We start from the raw sequence: 17,303 nt of genomic DNA, 5'->3' as shown, positions 1-17,303 counted from the left end.
TTCCTACTTCTTATCATTAAGCAGCTCAACATATCTATAATTTCACGCAGGCTTTACACCTGGCAGATTGATTAACCCAGACAAAGCTGTGGATAATTGGATTTTAAAAATCCAAGTATCACTTGTGCTAAACTTGTCTTTGAACTGTATCTATAATGATATATTACACATTATAAAAGTCAGTCTGCATAGGATAATGGGGTCCTTGTGTCTGTATCAATTAAACATTTTAGTAGATTAATATTGTCTCTTCCAAATTAGCAGAACATATATGTCCTCTGCATGGCAAAGCTACTGATGTATCTAGGCAGCAAAATATATTTTCATAGCCTAGGACCTTGTAAGAATTCCCAGGGGAATTCAAGGGACTGGACTTGAGAGGAGGCACCCAGCTCTCCTCACCTTCATGATCCTTTTGGTCTTGGAGCAAACTCCCCTTAACACCAAAAGGGTCCTTGGGTTTGTGAGTTGGGAATATCTAATGATAAAGCAGACATACCGCAAATCCAATTTCTTTATAATCCCTTAATCAGAAGTCCCCCTCTTGGGAAGAGGAAGAAAATTGGCTTCAATTGATGTGTGCCACTGAACATGCATTCCCCTATGCTTTGGAGTCCTAGGCTGTTGCTACCAGGAATATATTTTGATGCATCCTCAAGTGAAAGTCAGGGGCCAGTTCTGACCCCCACCCAAATTCTGGCCCACTCTGCCATCAGTAGATATGCTGTCTCATTCTGCCCTCCTCTCTGTTAGACATGGTAGTTGTTTGCGAGTGAAACACACACACACACACACACACACACACACACACACACATGTCCCATCAATCTGACTGGGTTATCCTAGCTACTCTGGGAGGCTTCCAACAAATTACAACACAATGCGACATCAAACATTAAAAACTTCCCTGAAAAGGGCTGCCTTCAGATTTCTTATAAAAGTCAAATAGTTGTTTATTTCCTTGACATCTGAACGGAGGGCGTTCCACAGGGTGGGCATGACTACTGAGATGGTGAAAACTTGGTGAAATGGTTAAAATGCTTTGGCGTTAGTGACAGATATCTTACACATGCACACACAGAAAGGAAAGGAAATGGGCTTGAAACTGACTCTCACACCTGTACTTATCATAGCTTATCACTTGCTGAGCTGGGAGTGAGTATTGGCCTGATAAGTATGGAAACAAGGGGGTAGGGGGAGAGAGAAAAAAGAGAATACAAGGACAAGAAAATCAGACATTGGATTTTTAAAAAAATTATTATTATTATTAATAGTAACAACTCAAGCAACAATAACTCAAACAACTCACATACAACACTTGAAGGTTCCATGTTAGGGAAGTAGAAGGAAGGAAAGGAACACAAATAAGCATTGTACTATGAATGATACTTAATTTTTCACTTCCAAAAAGGAAAACGGAACCCATTCGAGTATGCAAACGGGTTACTGAGCCTATCGTTTATAGTGCCCTGTCTTTATTAGATCAGTCATGCAAGACCAGCAGGGGGAGTCCTTTTTCATGCTGAAGGAATCTACTTCAGGGAAAGAAGCTGGCAGCAGTTTCTGTTTTATGCTAGCTTTCAAATAAAAATTAAGGCCTAAACACAGTCTCAAATCCACTTTTGAAAGTGGGTAGCACTGACATAGTTCATACATTTTGCCAGGAGTGGTGCTATCTGCACATACCGGAGGAGTGAGCTCACGCACACATTTCTATCCACTGTGCAGACAGCATCTAGTACAGGCTTCCTCAATCTCGGCCCTCCAGATGTTTTGAGACTACAATTCCCATCATCCCTGACCACTGGCCCTGCTAGCTAGGGATCATGGGAGTTGTAGGCCAAAAACATCTGGAGGGCTGAGGTTGAGGAAGCCTGATCTAGTGTGAACTGGGCTCTGCATGACATTGGCAAATCACTGAAAGGCCTAGTTTAAAGGAAGACTCGTACACTGCAAACTATGATTTTTTTTAGAATCATAGGGCAATTTGTGCTGAGCAACCATTCCACACTTATTATAATTACCGTATATACTCGAGTATAAGCTGACCCAAATATAAGCCGAGGCACCTAATTTTACCACAAAAAACTGCGAAAACTTATTGAATCGAGTATAAGCCTGTTCACCACACCACAAACCTCCTGGTGGGCCGGAGTGCGTGTGTGTGTGTTCACACGCATGTGCACATGGCAGAGGGGGTTTCTCTCTCCCCCCAGCCCCTCCCACCCCCCTGCCTACCTAGGGTGCTGCCGAGAGGCAGAGGCTGGTGGCGGCAGCGGCGGAGGAAGAACAAGCAGCCCTAAAGGGCTGCTTTCAGGCTGCTTGTTCCTCCTCTGCTGCCGCCGACAGCGGCAAAGGAGGAGGAGGAAGGAGCAGCCTGAAAGGGCTGCTTTCGGGCTGCTCATTCCTCCTCCTCCTCTGACAACAGCCTCTGCCGCTGGAAATGTGCTTGGGTGGGACCCTGACTCGAGTATAAGCTGAGGGGGGCTTTTTCAGCATAAAAAATGTGCTGAAAAAGTTGGCTTATACACGAGTATATACAGTACTTATTACAATAATTTACATCCCACCTTTCCACACTCAGCTTATTTCTCCCACCATGTGGGAAGTGACCTATACCCATAGGTTCCAGGTGTTATAAGAATTCTAAGGTCACAGGGCACACGCATATAATAGGTGAAACTTTATTTTGGGAACTTGAACCAGTCTCAGAGTGGAGAAGCTTCCGACAAAGCTGAAGTCCCAAGGGGAAATAGAACAAAGCACATAATGGGCCCATTCCCTCTCTTGAGATAAAGCTGAAATTTACATATAATTCTGCATTAACAAGTCAATTATTTAGCTTCAGGCCTTGTGCTTATAAATGTGAGTATTACCTCTTTACAGTGATAACTTCTGTGCAGTTAGTTCACTGGAGAATATTCCAAAGAGAAGGCACAATAATTCAATCACCATGCAAATTCTTAACTTGTAAGACACTTTTGTTATTTGTTGCTTCCATTGGAAGGATCCAAATATGGTCACCCAGGCCTCTTTGCCTGGCCATACCTCCTCTCCAGCCACACCCCAACTCATTGGGCTGCACCCCTCACTGTGTTTTAGTTTTGTGCCTGGCTGGAGTATGTCCTTGAACTCTGATAATGCCTGTTACTTGTCTGGATGGAGGCTAGAGAGGGGTTTGTAAGTATGTTTGGAAATTTAATCTACTGTACACTGGTAAAATTTACATTCATTGCTCTGCACACTTTTGCCTCTAGTCCTGTCTACCACTGGCATGTGACTCCAGGAAGATTGCTCAGAAGAAAATGTGGCCCTCAGGTTGTAAAATGGTTGCCCAGCATAGGTCCACAGCAATACCATATTGAAAACTATAGTAAAACCGTGCTATGAAAAATCTCTCTTTCTCTGTTTGTCATTGAAACTTGTCTTGCATGATAAAATAGATCAAGTGCATTCATTCTGATATAATCCTAGTTTTTAATGTAGACACGTTTCTTAAACCAGGGAAAAATCCCTTTGATTTTACGGGTGGTGTTTCCCCTCCCCCCTTCAAAATGCTTGCCTTGGTTAATAAAAATAAGTATTCTATTGGTATGCACTGAATATATTCAAAGGAAGCATTTCTGAGACTCTTTTAGAATAATTGAATTGGCTGTTTCATATGCTGTGGAAAGTCTAGGTCATTTAAGAGATAATTTCCAAATGTCCACCTTTTGACTTTGGAGTATGAATCAATCCTAGATTATAAAAGCACTAAGCATTCACAGTGAAAGAGACCCGAAAGCTTGCTCTTCTGGACTGGATGTGGAAAAGACAATCAGGAAATAAATCCATTAAGGGAGACTGGGGTACCCGTAGACTGGGGTGGTTACTCACCAAGGAGAATACAGGTTGCTTGGCATGAAGCTTCCTATTGTTACATTATTTATTTTCACTTATTAAGGGTATGATTCTAACCCCCTGAGAAGTGCTGCTTGAGGGCATTATGATTAGGTGGGGTGGGGTTGGGCTGTACAGTGGAGGTCCCTACTATGTCCACTGAAAGTGCAGGTGGGTGACTAGTGGGAGACTCCAAAAGGGGCATTGCGGTGGTTATGGATGCACTGGATCTGGGCTAGATTATTTCCCTTATTCAGGCTCCTCTGCTGCACCAGCCAGGAGTTGGTGTAACAAAAAAAAGTAAAAGCCAACTACTGTACTCCAGCTTGTTTGACAGGAGCTGGCAGGTCTGAAGGTGCAGTCGAGGGCTTGCTGCTCTACCCCTCTCTGGCTGTGGATGTAGAGACCAATACAGGAGAGACACATTTTATTGCAGGTGGGGCATATGAAGGCATCTGGTTTTGCTGCTACAGGTACACCATGGCGTTTTTTCTCTCTGTTCTCCCAGCTGTCTTCCTCCTCTAATCACTGCTGTGGATACACGGCCTGTCTATCTGTCTCCAAGCATTGTGATCGTCTACAAAGGATTTCCATATGGCGGGGTTACTGTTGCCTGCCTTCATGTCACATTTGCAGACATCTTTGTAACACAGTCCAACCCCCTGCAATGCAGGAATCTCAATTGAATCATACATGACACATGGTCATCCAACCTCTGCTTAAAAACCTCCAAGGAGAGTCCACCGCCTCAAGGCTAATCAAGGCTTCTAATGGAATAGCCATGCTAGCTGCCTGGGTGAAAGGCAAGAGCAGAGAGTTTGCAGTGATTTGAGCTACAGGCAAAGCGGCAAACTGGGAGCCAAAAGAGACAGAGCAATGTCTGATTTCTGTTTGAATTCAAGGCTGCAGCTTTGGAAGAAGCAAGGCCCTTTTCGCATGTTAATGTTGTGAACCCCTCCATCTCAGGCTCAGGTTGTATATAGGTATATATAAACCATGTAGTGTAAAGACATGACAGTCTCTGCTGTACCTCATTTCAGAGGGTAACCACCTGGAATTCCTGGAATCTCACACTGCTTGGATATTGGGGTGGCATGCAACAATATATTGAGCTTTGCAGTAATATTAAGAGCTCTTTAAAAAGTTTCATATGCTGTTGATCTAATAATATGGTCATGTAACTCATAAAGATTAGAAAAGGGGGGGACATGAGAAAAACCACAGATGCAAGGCTATAAGCTCACACCTGGAAAACTCCCATACACCAGTTCTGCACATTTAAAGTTCTCATAGGGATACAAATGGCTCAAGTTACATATCACTGGGTTGTGAAGAATAAATTGAGTTTGGCGATGAGACATCAGCTTTTATCATGGGACAAGATCACCTTAGAATGTCCAAGAGAAATATTTGGAGGACCCCCCTGCACATACATGGAAGTCATGTTGGAAACATTTAAGGACTGATCTGCAGTTTGAAGGAGAAAGAGAAAAAATAGCCTGAACAGTGGGAAAGGAAGCCTACTACATGGAAGAAGTTGTTAAAACATTGATGCAGGATCTTCTCTATGGTAATGAGCATTGCCTAGTTTTACATCATCTCCATTTGTATGATCAGAAACATTTACACCCTCACCTCCTTGGGATGATTCATCCCAAAATTGGATGCTTCCCAGCTCTTCTTGGCTTTCCCACAGGGGTCGATGTAAAAGCTGCTCTGCAGGCTTTTTGACATTGAGCCAACAGTCTGGTTCCATTTTTGTTCAAATGGAGCCTTTCCCTTCCATACAGGCCTGGCTTGTCCCTAACCATTTTCTAGTGCCTAATAAATTCAAAACTCTTCTTTTGGCACCACCATTCATCCATTCCTTTGAGTCCCTTTGGCCCTGCTTGTCTAGTGTGGAACAGGGAGAATTTCTGAGAAAGCAACCTTGGAATGTGTAGAAATTGACTTCCTACTTAGGAACTGACATTTTTCTTTCTGGGCCACACAATTACATGTGGCCACATGTTATTGGTGTGGATGTGCTCAGTGACTCCTTTACTCTTTTCCAGCACTGATAGCCTGCCCAAACAAGAATGACATCTGCAAACTGCACCCCAGGTAGACAAATAACCACCTAGTCTACATGCCCAACAAAAACCCATCTCTCCATGTTTTTAATTACCCGATAAGTAGGAGTCCCCTGCTTCCCAACCTTTGAGGAGTATCATATCACTGAAGATTTAGTCTATAAACCTCCCTGCCTCCTTCGACTTCTCCAGATAAACTGCCTTGGTCTCACTAGAACCAGTGTTCCCCAAGTCAGATCTAATTTCACCAAGCATACACTCATAACTTATGTCCAGCTTTCTGATAGTTATGCAGTACACTGGATAGCCCCCACCTCACCCCACCCCAACTGTGTGGCTTTTGAGCCCCATAGCTGGTTCTTGTTTGTTGGATTTGTTTACTTTAAAAGGTAGGATTTGCAAAATCAAAAGGGGACAGGTTGGCTGACCAGGCCTCTTCTCCCTGTTGCTAAACTTGCATTGGTGCTTATTTGCTGGTCTGTTTTAACTGTTTAGCTCAATGCTTTGCCACTTGGGCTGCGATGCTTCATCAATTGAGGCTCTCCCCATACAGTGGTACCTTGGTTTTTGAATGTCTCTGTTGATGAACATTTTGGTTTTCAAACGCTGTAAACCCGGAAGTAAATGCTTTGGTTTTCCAACATGCCTTAGAAGTAGAGCAGGCCACATGGCTTCCACTGAGTGCAAGATCCTGAGGCCTAGCTGTTGGCTATTGAGTTTTCGGTTTCTGAACATTTCAGAACTTGAATCATCTTCCGGAACGGATTACGTTTGAAAACCGAGGTACCACTATACTTGTAAATCTGGGCTTCCTTGAAAGTTTTTTTCTTTTATTCTGTTAGCTGGCCTCCCTCAACTTCTGCTGCAGCCAGTTAGATTAAGAAGGCCTTGATTAAAAATAAGGGTGTGTGAATCAGCTGTTGGGTTGTGCCAGATTCTGGTGCCCTTTGGGTGCCATGTGAAGACCTTTTTTTCAAGGACTTTTAACTATTGTTGATCTTTTCAGTTAGATTCTTTATGTTTATATGGTGTTTTATGGAACTCCCATGCCATGCCTGTTTTTAGTCATCACTAACTTTAGCTGGTTTTGAGTCCAGAGGCCTTACAAAAGAAATAAAAGCACACATACACCATCAATTGATGAAAGCACTATGCACAACACACACAGTAGGAATTAACTCTCATTTGTGCTCTCCGCTAGTTCCGTGAATGGATGCTAGTTGATCCCCCCCCCCCAGCAAGAAACAAGGATATTATTAATAAAGGTTTCCCAAGAAAAACACTTTCCAGACATTTGAGAGCAAAAGCAGCTTCAAGTTCAAAGAGCCCCCAGAGAAGATTTGGCCAGCCACCAAGAAAGAGTGGATTCTTCACTGCCAGCACCTGAAAGGAAATACAAGCATTTTCTACAAAGTCTCATGCTAAAAGAGCAAATGGCAATGAGAAGCTCTGAGCCAAGTTTTTTAATTATAATGTGAGGGAGACAAATGGATGACCTAGGAGTCATAATATATTGTGCACCTGGATGTAGGATATACATTTATAGGGAATAGAATAAATCTTTTCATATGGCTGGTATTTATTCCTGCAAGCACTTTGACAAAGATGAACAATGTCTGCAAAAATTACATTTAATGGTAGATAAAGCACAACATTTTGTTGACTGTAACCAGCTAATGCAGGGATGAAGTGCATTCAAGAGTACATTAGCATACCTTGTTACAAGGACTAATTAAACATATTGCCAAGTAGGGTATTTGGCCATACAGGGGGTAAAAAGCAGTATGACTTTTATTCTGCCCTGGCCAATCTGCTATGATTTTCTTTTTTTAGCACTGCAAAGAGATCAGCTGATTCTATGAGAAAAGGTAGATTTTCCTAATACAATATTATACAACTAAATGCTCATTGACCTTAGTGTATATTTGATGATGTAGCATGGTATTGGAGCACTGTGCACATAAATACAGAATAACCTGTTTCCAGGTATAGGCTGCTTTTGATGGGTTGGAGTGGTTGGTTGCACTCCACCTTGGGTCTTAGTATTAATTCCTCATCCTTGCACTAGAGAGTGGAACATATAAGGTGGCAGATAGAGATGGACAAAAAGACCAGAAGAATTATCAGGAGAAAGGTATTGTCAGCACAATCGGATATACAGTATGTCTATTCAAAAGTTAGTCCCACTGAGATCAGTGTGGCTGACTTCCAGGTAAGTAGGTATGGGATTATAGCTTGATTCTTCTTTCCAGCCTCCTAGGGAATATGGGAAGCTGCCTTTATACTATTGCTCCGTGTAGCTCAGTACTGTTTATAGACTGTCAGCAGTCTCTCCAGGATTTAAGGCAATATTCTTTCCCTGGCCTACCTTGAGATGCCAGGGATTGAACCCGGTACCTTCTGCATGTAAGGCAGATGCTTTACCACTCAAAGGAAGGAAGGAAGGAAGGAGAGAGAGAGAGAGAGAGAGAGAGACTGAGGATGGACCAAAAGGAGGAAAGAAAATAGGACCATAAGGAAAGAAGATAAGAGTATGAAGTCCTAGCATCTAGCTCCTGATTTTCAACCTGGCAAACTGTCTCTAATCTATTTCACCTTTGCCAGATTACAGAGTCAGAAAATGCAAATTGTGCATTCATAATATATAATGACACAAATTTGTAGGTAAGAACGGTTTTGTATGCATTGAGCAAGCTAATGGGAAAGAGGCATGAACGAAGAAGCCCATACGTTTACTATGAGCGCATTTACTCACAGTTCTAAAATACAGTGGTAAAGGTAAAGGTACCCCTGACCATTAGGTCCAGTCGCGGACAACTCTGGGGTTGCGGCGCTCACCTCGCTCTATAGGCCGAGGGAGCCAGCTTTTGTCCGCAGACAGCTTCCGGGTCATGTGGCCAGTATGACTAAGCTGCTTCTGGAGAACCAGAGCAGTGCACGGAAACGCTGTTTACCTTCCTGCTGGAACAGTACCTATTTATCTACTTGCACTGGATGTGCTTTTGAACTGCTAGGTGGGCAGGAGCTGGGACCAAACAACAGGAGCTCACCCCATCGCAGGGATTTGAACCACCGACCTGCTGATCGACAAACCCTAGGCTCTGTGGCTTAGACCACAGCACCACCTGCATCCCATAAAATACAGTGGTACCTTGGGTTAAGAACTTAATTCGTTCTGTAGGTCCGTTCTTAACCTGAAACTGTTCTTAACCTGAAGCACCACTTTAGCTAATGGGGCCTCCTGTGCTGCTGCGCCGCCGGAGCACGATTTCTGTTCTCATCCTGAAGCAAAGTTCTTAACCCGAGGTAATATTTCTGGGTTAGCGGAGTCTGTAACCTGAAGCATATGTAACCTGAAGCGTATGTAACCCGAGGTACCACTGTATTGGTAATTCCACTTGTTTAGTCGTTTAGTCGTGTCCGACTCTTTGTGACCCCATGGACCATAGCACGCCAGGCACTTCTGTCTTCCACTGCCTACCGCAATTTGGTCAAACTCATGCTGGTAGCTTCAAGAACACTATCCAACCATCTCGTCCTCTGTCGTCCCCTTCTCCTTGTGCCCTCCATCTTTCCCAACATCAGGGTCTTTTCCAGGGAGTCTTCTCTTCTCATGAGGTGGCCAAAGTATTGAAGCCTCAGCTTCACGATCTGTCCTTCAGTGAGCACTCAGCGCTGATTTCCTTAAGAATGGAGAGGTTTGTTCTTCTTGCAGTCCATGGGACTCTCAAGAGTCTCCTCCAGCACCATAATTCAAAAGCATCAATTCTTCGGCGATCAGCCTTCTTTATAGTCCAGCTTTCACTTCCATACATCACTAAATTCCACTTACTAAATGTCTATTTTATGGGGATGCTCTGGCCCCTGCAGCATCTTCCCATCTCCACCCAATGCATGCTACTCCACATACAGAATTGCTGACATTCTCCCATTGGCATCCCTCACCTATGTCGACATCCATGTATGTGGGAGGCTGGGGGCACACACTGCTGCATGTTCTTTTTTCTGTTATTATTCTCACTGAATCTTTGGAATGGAGGGTATGAACTTAACCATCTAAATAAATGCTTGTAGTGCCTAATTGCTGTGGGCATCATATTAGCAAGAACTCAAGCCTGCTGACGGGTTATTTTTGTCTGCGTTGCTTCCTTGGTGCTTATTTGATTAGCTGGCAGTTTTTCTGAAGTGACCTCTTTAATATTTAAGATTTATAACCAAGTGTATTTTCATTATATATCAGTGTTACCACACAAATTCGCTGCATTTCTGTCTCTGGAAGAGCAAAGTGCTTCTCAAAATAGACCCTTGGCCATCAGCATTAGCGTGGAACATGCGTTCTTGATTAACCAACATGAAGAAGAGTCAAATTTGGAGGTTAAAGGAAAAGGGTTTCACAAAAACAGATTGCTGTAAATGGTAGGTTTATTTGACTAGCTAGTGGCTTCAAAATGTATAAGAAAACTGATAGCCCCCTTTTTAATTACCTCATCCTGAAAACTGCTCTCAGCAAACAAATAGTTTGCAATTGGTTTGAACACATCTGGAAACAAGAAAATAATAGGATACCACTGAGGATAAAATAACTATGCTTGTGCTGAACATCTTCCCAATTCAATTTTCAGGTTGAAAGCAGTCCCTGGAGGGGAAAGGATTTCCCCCTCTTAAAAGTAAATTGTTCAAATGTTCACCTTCCCCCAGTTCTGTTTGCTTGAACTGCTGCTGATTCTGTGTCTTTTTTCTCATGGCTCTTCTGAAGTCACATGCTTTGTCCCAGCCAACTGTGGATCATGTTGTGAACATGATGATTTCACATCTAGGGATGGAAGGATCTGTTAATTTCAGCTCTCTGTTTCTTATTTCTCTATTCTTAAATTCTGCCCTCCACATTTTGCAGCAATTTACAATTAAATAATAATTCTCACAAAAATTCACCAGCATATTTAGTGTGAATTTATCCACATAAACATATTTTTATATACTATTTTGATCAATGTGTGCACATTTCTGCAAACAATTTCCCCACATATAATGCATTTTTGTTTGTTATTTTCACTAATATATTCATTTTTTATGCACATTTTCTTAATATATGCATTTTTGTAAACATTCCTTTGTTGGCTAACTGAAAAGTAAAATTTGGATAAGTGTGAATTTCAAAGAATAGTTGTGTTTCACTTCACATATTGTTCAGAAAGTGCTAATTTGACAGATCCGGCTTTAAATGAGACCTGAATCAAATTTCTCCCCCATCCGTAGTCACAACACACATAGCCAGTCATATCTGGCTGCTACATGGTGATGATTTTGACAGCAAACAATGCTAGTTTGAGTGAATGCAGTGTTTCCTAGCAAAAATTATACAGGTGATCCTCGCTGTTCTGAAATCATTCATTATACAGAATGAATCACAAGGCATATAACAATTGGATTTGGCTACCTGATAATGTCACTAAGGGCAAATGAAGCCAATTCAGAGTGAGGTCTGTGCTGCCTCAATTAGCAACACTTTTGAGACTTCTTGAAGCAGAAATTGTTCATGAGAAACAGGCTCACTCAGCTTAGCCCTAAAGGTAATGTCTGCTGTGTTGTTATAGTTTATTTATTTTCTTACTGATTGATTACATTTATATCCCATTGTTCCTCCAACAAGCCCGAGATGATGTTTCTGATTGTCACACACATACCACTTTATCCTCACAACACCCCTATGTCAAATGCAGCAAGGGCTGAAAATGGGAACCTTTGGCTACCCCGCAGGGTGAGCTGCTGAATTGCATGTTGCAACTTCTGCCTAGGCAGCTTAGTATCTTCAGGTCCTGGACCTGGACTCACTCCACCCAACCAGGCTGGTGATTGGATCTTCCTGGACAGGCAGGACTATAATAAAGCTTTCTATTGCAGTTAGTTAAGCCTTACTTGAACAGTAAGGTCTTCCTGAGTTCTTACATTCTTTGATTTTGGCTTCCTCCTTGTTCATGGCTTGTCATATTTTGTAATTAGTCTTTGGTCAACCACTGGCTTTGTCCCATGATTCACCTTGGACTGCTTCCTATTGATCAGTTCTCACCAGTGTTGGCCTAAGGTATTTTGCTGCATGAGGCAAAGGACAAGATGGCTTCTCCTTCCCATTCCATTCACCAAAGCCAACTGTTGAACCTTACTTGAATGCTGGCATTTAGACAGCATTTTCCACTGCACCTGAGGCAGCAGGCTACTTTAGGGGGTCTAGGACAGGCCATGTGGTGTGTATGTGTGTAAACTCCCCTGTGATCCTTGGAGGAAGGGCAGTATAGAAATTTTGTGCACAACAACAACAATAACGTGTATATGGGTTAAGTGTGTATGTGCTCTCCAGCACAGGGGAATGACCAGGTATGGACAGCTGTGGGGGCTACTATCAGTGTCTCACAGTAACTGCTGTCCAAGACAGCCACCTTACACTGCCTAATGTAAGGGGTGGCCCTGGTCCCAACACCCTTAGGCTGAGAAATACCCAGTGAGATACCCAAGGACACCCAGTGAGCGTCACTAGGTTGAAATGTGAACCTAGGTCTCCCCATAATTTGCACTCAAGCATCAGAATACATTGTGCAATGGTTATATGTTCCAAGGTGATGGTGAAGCCTAAAGGCCTATATCTCATGATGGGCAAACAAAATAGGCAGTTCTGCAAAGTTCTTTCGAAGTCCCCTGGCTTCACTTCTAAAACCAGGAAAAGGTCCAAAATGGTACAGCTTTATTGAAAATACCCCAGTGTTTTTCTAACAAAGCTCTCGTCCATGGAAATGACTTAAAATTACAAATCCACATGCCTAGGTAATTTAATTTAGTTGTTAATCTTTAAACATTTTTTTGAAGAAAATACTTGCACGGTATGCCTTGGAATCCTCTTTAAGTCTTTTGTTTACATTGTTTTGGACTTCCCTTCCTTTGTCATGTTTATCCTCTTGTGTAGCCCTTCTAACTTGACTCTCTGTCTTGCCTCCGCAGTGCCCAGAAAGTTTGCTTGCTGCAAGCCTGCCTAAGGCACATGAGGTGATTTAAATGGCAGGCTGGGGCCACTCCAACACTTCAAATGTGCCATTTGTTGCTTCTTGGCCTTTAAAATGATTGAATACCATGGAATGCAGTAGGGATGCCATAGGCTGTGTTGAGGACCCCAGAGAGTCTGATACAGCCCCGGAGCCTTGCCTTGGCCTCTAAATTCCCATGTTAGTTTTAGGAGTCATCACTTCCTACTATTCTGATGTCCTTTTCATCATGTGAAATGTAGGTGGCCTCCTTGTTTATTGGCCTGCTTTCTGCCTGGTTTTGTAGTTTGCTGAACATCCATTGGCCCCTCCTCCCCTACTACTTATCATTTAGGCAAATCGGTCACTACCTCACCAATCTCAATATGACCTCTGACAACCCTCACCTACATGACTTCTTAAAACTAGTCCAAGGGGTGGTACAGCGTATCAGTTTTCTCCTCCTAAATCTCATCCTTGGCCTTGTAGAATTCAGCAAGGAGGATGGTGACAAAATTAGTTTGCCCTGCCTGCCAGTGTCTCTTATACCACCTGCCTTCTGCTCTACCAGTTCCAATGGGCACCAGCCACCATTGGTTGTAATAGACAAAAGGTTTCCAATTACCGGTATGTTCAGAGGCAATAAGCCAGCAACCCTTTCCCAAGCAGTCACTTACCACAATGTGCTTAGACTCACTTGGTAGGCTAGTAATCTGTATTGTTTTTTCAAGTGTTAGAATCTTTTCACTGGATTTATGTCCGGATGCAAAGGTATGATAAAGTTTTCATCACCACTTTGCAGGTTAATATAGACAATATTGTAAATTGTGTGCTTTAGCTATGTGGTTAGGTGCACATTGTTGCAAAGACGATTGCTTTTCAGCTGCAACAGACCAAGATGGCTAATCCCTCTGAAGCTTATATGCAACGGTGAATTGTTGCCTGTATTTGTGTGTCCCTGTTGCAGACAGAATGCTGGACTAGATGGACCCTAGTCTGATTCAGCAAAGTGACTTGTGATGTTCTTAAATAGAACAAAACTGTAGTTGAGCCAGCTGGCCTTGGGCAAATGAATCTTTCCCCACTACTTATCTCCAAATTTCTCTGCCTTAGAGAAGGAAAGGCATGGCAGTGAAAGTTCAGTTAAAAAGAAGAAGTGGCAGCCCTAGACTTTATTTTGGGGAAGGCTAATGCTCCTTTCTCATGCCTTGTATGCTATAGTGTAAAGTTAGTTCTCCACAAGGTTTGATAAACTTCTTGTCATCTTGCTGTATACCAGCTGAGCACCTGACATCAGAAGTATATATGAGCTTAATTGGAGCAAAGCCCATGATGATCAAGGAGTTCAGTGTAAGCATTTGGGGTTTATCTAGTTTGCTCGTTAAAATAAAATGCTTGTTCTCTAACACAATTCAGGATACCACAATAAATCATACTTCTAAGTTAAGCTCTAGCCCTGGGGCTCTTGGTGCTCTATCAAATTTAAGCCTATGGTGTTCTGTGTTTGTCCCCTTCATGTCCAAGCTCTTTCAGACACCCATGTCTTCCTTTGCAAACAGCAAACTGCTTTATATGTGGAGGAGCCATACATAATGAACATCTGCATAAAGCCCCCCTTCACAAGGACACTGAATATCCAGCCACCAGGGAATGTGACCAGTAGATGTGTTGTGTCTTGACTAGCAGGTGCAATCCTGCTCCTCAGTTCTGTGTTCAGTGCATTCATAAAGGAGTGTGGTCTGAACATCCCCCATTGAGCAATGAACACATATCCTAAAATTCTCACAGGGAGAGATAACAAAATAAACATATTTTCTAAGCAATGAGGCGATTTAATAAATGTTTTTATTCTTGGCATTGCAAGGAATTATAATGATGGTTTATATCATCTCTGGTGTTTTGTTCTGGCAATATTTTTCTTCTCTGCATATGTTTTTCATTAGTTATTTTTTTAACAGTAAGTTAAAGCCTAGCATAGTTTTTGTTAGAGTCTATGTGTTGCAATTATGTTGTCAGAATAATAATAAAAATAGCATGCAAACCATATTTCAGATGTACTTTTTAATGCTCTCCTTGTCTATGTAACTGTGTATCCAGAGAGTTGGCTTCGATAGCCTTATAAAAGCTTTCTGGATTAGAACTTCTCCTCCAACTGGACAGAAAGTGCTTATAAACTAAGGTTACCAGATTTTTTTCAAAGATTCCGGGGACACTTTTTTTTTAAAGGGGGGGTTATTAAAAAATAATAATCAAGAAATAATATCTTCTGTGGTCTCCTCTGTTGCGTGGCCTTCCTCTGACCTTCCTCTCTTGGAGCACTATCTGCCGTGAAGTAGGCTCAGCTCAGGCCTGGGCTTGGCCAGGTGTCCTTGCCCTCCCGGTGCTCTCCTACCTCTCCTCCTTAGCAGCGGCTGCGGCAGCAGCGCATCAAGGTCGGGGCTCCCCTCTTTTTTCTCCTTCCTCTTTCTGTCTCTTCCTTCTCCTTCTCTCCTCCTTCTCCCTGCGTCAGCTCCAGGGTTTTCCTGGCCCCGGAGCACTGTTGGGGAATTGGCCGGGTTGATTTGGGTTGTGGGATGTGTGTGTCAGCGGTTCCCCCAGTTGACGCGCCGGGCGTCTCCAGTTCCCCCTCAGCAGCGGCAGCAGCAGTCTCAGCAGCCTGGAGCCAGCCTGGTAGTGCAGTTGTCTCTGGCTGATTTCAGGAGCTGCTCGCTGCCGTGGCACCCGCCATTTTTCCTCACTGAAAGTCCCCATATAATGTGTCTTGTGTCGTTGAACCAATCACGCAACATTCATTCCCTACTAATAAATCTACAACGCTTAAAATATAAACCTGGGGATGTTAAATGAAATCCAGGGGCATTCCGGGGACAGATTTTTGTCCGGGGACAAATTTGTAAATCTGGGGACTGTCCCCGGGAAATGGGGACGTCTGGTAACCATGTTATAAGCTTTCCCTGACCCAACTCTCTTGTCTTCAGTTCCATTCTTCCTTTTTGCCTTTGTTCTTGCTTCATGCTACAGCTTGAATGTTGACCATGGACTGGCTATCTAGCCATTGTAACTTTCATGAAATTCTACTCAATATTGATCCAGAGTAGATTCCAACGTATAGTTAGCAGAGTAAAAACTTAAACACGTTGCAGGATTCCCCAAAAATAGATCAGAGGTGATTAATATTTCATCCAGCAGAGCTTTATTGCTAATGAAGGCAAATGAGCATAATGGTCACAAATCCAATACATTCAGGATTGGCACTGTCCATAAGAAATCCAGTTGCAGCAGACTTAACTTAAACTTAAAATAACTTATAATATGTTTAAACCTTAACACTAAGCATACTATGTACAAAACACCACACCAGAAGGAAAAGAGATAGAAAGAGAAAGTGAAACCCAGGCTCCTTCTGGCCTTTTAAAGTCAGCATGACCTTGACAGAAAAGATAACAAAACCAGTTTAAGCCAGCTGTACTCAGCTTCTCTGAAGGAATAACCCAAACATCATGAACCTTCTGCTTGTTTCTTTCACACAGAGAAGCTTCCAGAACCCTCTTTAATTAAGTAGAACAGGAAAGATCTCTACACATCAGATCAATACTTTCTGTACTAAGAAATGCAAACTGACAATAACTGCACACAGTAATGGACCTCCAAAACTTTACTGGGATTCCAGACTTGTTGTATACCTGTTTTGTAAGGAGGATGGCTACAATATGTGCTTCCATTCACAGGGAAAGTGAAGCAATTGGTACACTCATGGCAAGGTGGTGTTGCAAATTTGCTTGGAAGAGTGGTATGGGGATGTTCTAATCATTTTCTCATGCCGTTTTTCAGATATAGGTAACCTCATCAAGTGCTGTTTGCTGTGCCAGGGGAAAATACAGGCAAATCTATTTTTCAAAACACAGAGCAAATAGTAACCTCTCTCTGTGTGTGTGTGTGTACTGAGAGAGAGAAAGATTGGGTAACGGGGAAGAAGAGGAATGGTTAGATGTTCACACACTCTTGATGTTTTCCAAAGGAAATTAACAGACTCACTGCACTGCATTAAGTATTCAAAAATTGAAATCACTGGCTTCTTGACACAATATGCAGTCTGGTCCTCAATCACTAATTCCATCCAGGGAAATGAGTAAGCCCTTCTGTCATATATTAGGCACATAGGAAGCTGCTTTATACCGAGCTGGGTCATACCTCAGTACTGTCAGCACTGTCTGATAGCAGCTTTCCAAGTTTTCATGCAGAGGACATTTCCAGCCCTAACAGGAGATGCTTTGGACTGAATCTGCGACCTGCATGCAGAGTAGATGCTCTATGCATGAGTGACGATCATTCCCTGTTTGAC

The 17,303-nt window shown here is 42.7% G+C and overlaps 1 protein-coding gene across 9 annotated transcripts in view; it reads left to right on the top strand.

The window, feature by feature from the left end:
- The window catches only part of JADE1 (jade family PHD finger 1), a 169,177-nt gene that overhangs the window by 51,063 nt on the left and 100,811 nt on the right, over nucleotides 1–17,303 (top strand). The window lies entirely within an intron of this gene.

Source organism: Podarcis filfolensis (genome assembly GCF_964270895.1).
Source record: "Podarcis filfolensis genome assembly, chromosome: 9".
Lineage (NCBI taxonomy): Eukaryota > Metazoa > Chordata > Lepidosauria > Squamata > Lacertidae > Podarcis > Podarcis filfolensis.
This window is presented reverse-complemented; position numbering and strand designations above follow the sequence as displayed.